Source organism: Fukomys damarensis, unplaced genomic scaffold (assembly GCF_012274545.1).
Source record: "Fukomys damarensis isolate Sample0158 unplaced genomic scaffold, DMR_v1.0_HiC HiC_scaffold_27, whole genome shotgun sequence".
In the NCBI taxonomy this organism is placed as follows: domain Eukaryota; kingdom Metazoa; phylum Chordata; class Mammalia; order Rodentia; family Bathyergidae; genus Fukomys; species Fukomys damarensis.
This window is the reverse complement of record NW_022900939.1, coordinates 25,749,559-25,752,613: the sequence shown is the minus strand read 5'-3', so window position 1 is coordinate 25,752,613 and position 3,055 is coordinate 25,749,559. Positions and strand designations below refer to the sequence as shown.

General features: G+C 36.9%; 1 pseudogene; it reads left to right on the top strand.

Moving 5' to 3' along the window:
• The first annotated feature begins 243 nt into the window (after positions 1 to 243).
• Positions 244 to 754, top strand: LOC104870515 (annotated as a pseudogene).
• Positions 755 to 3,055: the final 2,301 nt, after the last annotated feature.

The following is a 3,055-nucleotide window of genomic DNA, read 5'->3' as shown; positions in this document are numbered from 1 at the left end:
GTATACAATTATTAAGTACAGTTCTCACCCCCCACCCACCCCCCCACCCACATACACACACACACACACACACACCCGATTTAGTTCATTTCTAGTTTCTGTTTTAAAGTTGTATTTCATGGTTAGTTGCTCAAAGCTCCCACATCAAGTTTATTCGATCAGGACCAAAAGTATTAAGAGTTGAAAGCTGGGGAGCTGCTGGGGCTGCTGCTGGGTACACAGGTGAGAGGCACTCTGTGCCTGATGAAGGTCCCCCTGGGAAAACTGCCATCTCCCCAGCCCACCACAGTGGGTGAAATCAATTTCACTGCTGGAGATGCTGGGGCTTCCAGGACTTACCCTGTGCAGTTCTGAGCCTTGCACAAAAGAATGGCTCCAGGGTGCTCAAAGGACAACCATGCAAAATAGTTGAAGATGTCAACTTCCAAAACTGGAAAACAAGGGTGTGCTGAAGTACACCTCGTTGGAACTGATATTTTCACAAGAAAAAAAATATGAAGATAGTGGCCCTTTTACTCACAACATGGATGTTCTGAATATTAAAAGAAATGATGATCAATAGATATACATTCCGGATGGTTACTTTTCCTGGCTGAGAGAAACCAGTGAAGTCCGTGAGGATCTTAAAGTGCCAAAAGGTGAAGTAGGCAAAGAAGGAATAGCAGGAAAATACAATGCAGGTGAAGAGGTACTGGTGTCTGGTGTGTGTGCCATGAGTGAAGAGTATGCTGGAGCCATAAAGCTTTGCAAATGAATGAGAACATGAGTCATGAGCAAACGGTTAGGTCTGGATCAACTGCAGATCTGAAGTTTGGTTCTAATTGTCACCAGAGCTATGGCCTCCATATTCAGCCTCATTCATTCTCTCTCCCTTGCTCCCTCTCCCTCTCCCCCCACCTCATTGTGTTGGTTTGTTTCTGCAGGCAGTTGGTAACTTTAAAAAAAAATCAAGCTGTAAAATTCTTTTTTTTTTCTAATTTTATAGATGTCTTTCCTATAACATTGCTGTGATCTTCAGTATGTAAGTTTAAGAAACAGACAAGATAGCCTCGGCACATGTAATTTGTCTGAGCAAATCATGCCTGAATTTTAATTAAATGATTAATAAACCAGGGTTTTAAATCAGACAACGTAGCATCTAGAGGTACTGAAGCACTACATTTAAGTTGACTTGCTCTGCACTAATTTTAGATTTAATATCATAAGGCATACAGATTATGGATTGGAATTATTAGTTTCAGCCTGTGTGTGTGGAAAACACAAATCTTAAAACAAAAATCATGTTATCAGAGTGTCATTTATTGGTGGCCATGTGCTTCAGTAATACTATTCTTGGCTAAATGTTGTCCAACTTAGTAAGACTTTACATGGTGATCTTAGTATCTTCTTGTAGCTGATAGAGTCTTATAGTTGAGCTGTTTGTTGAACATAAGCAAGTCAGATTATAAAGAAGACGCAAAGGATAATAATGGCAAAGGAAGTTACTAAAACTATGTTTTTTATTTGAGAACTTTATAATCAGCACAAAAAGTAGAAATGACTTTTTAGTTATAGTTGGCTTTTAGCTTTTGTCTTCCATCCTCACTGACCAACCCTGAAAGGATTACCTGCTTAACAGGATACTATGCAGTTCTTTTTTCCAATCATGTCGAATTCCTGTTGGTATTTATCAGTAATTGCTCCTTCCCATCCATTTTAAGAAGGGTTTTTTACATTAAATATTTGTTAGACTAAAACCAGGAATTCTTAAGCTGATCTGGAATTCTTGACTTTAATTTGTTAAATATTTGCACATTTATTTATTTATTTATTTATTTTTGGTAACAGAATCAAACTTAGGTCCTTCTGCATGCAAGGCAGGCAGCGGAACCACTGAGCTAAATCCCCAGCCCCATTTTTATCTAAAGTGAAATAAAAGTGAAACATGAAAGAAATATTACCCTATTTGAAAATTAAGTATATGTAAATTTTCTGATTGTCTTATGACTTAATTCATTTACTGATATGAAATATAACTAGGAAAAATTTCTATAAACTGAATTATTTTAAAATATTTTAATTCAACACACATTCATGATAAAAATCCTACAGAAAATTGGAATAGATGTTCTTTATCACAACCTGATAGACGCTATCTATGAAAAACCAACAGCCAATATCATTCTAAATAGCAAAAAACTAAAAACCTTCACACTAAAATCAGAAACAAGACAAGAATTCCACTGTCACCACTCCTGTTCATTGTAGTTCTAGAAACATTAGCTACAGCAATTAGACAAGAGAAAGAAAAGGAATAAAGATAGGAAAGGAAGAAGTTAAACTGTTGCTATTTGCTGATGATATGATACTCTACATGCAAGATCCAAAAAACTCTGCCAAAAGACTGCTAGACTTGATTGACAGATTCAGTAGAGTAGTGGAACACAAAGTCAACACTCAAAAATCAATAGCCTTCTTGTACACAAATAACAGACTCTCTGAGCGAGACATTAGGGAAACAATTCCTTCACAATAACATCCAAACAAATGAAATATCTAGGAATCAGTCTAAAGAAGGAGACAAAAGACCTCTACACTTAAAATTACAGAACTCTGAAAAAAGAGACGGAAGAGGATATAAGAACATGGAAAGACATCTCTTGCTCCTGGGTAGGAAGAATCAACATAGTGAAAATGGCCATATTTCTAAAACTTCTATGCAGATTCAGTGCAATCTCTATTGAAATCCCAACAGTTTATTTCACAGAACTTGAGAAAACAATCCAAAAATTAATTTGGAACCAGAAGAGACCTAGAATGGCAAAAAACATTATAGGCAATAGAGACATGGCAGGGGGTATCACAATGCCCAACTTGAAACTACACTATAAAGCCAGTGTGATAAAACAGCATGGTACGGGGAAAGAAACAGACCCAAAGATCAACAGAATAGATTAGAAGATGCAGAAATAACACCAGACATGCTCAGATTCTTCATCTTTGACAAAGGAGCCAACCATCTTCACTGGAGGAAAGATAGCCTCTTTCATAAATGGTGTTGGAAAAACTGGATTTC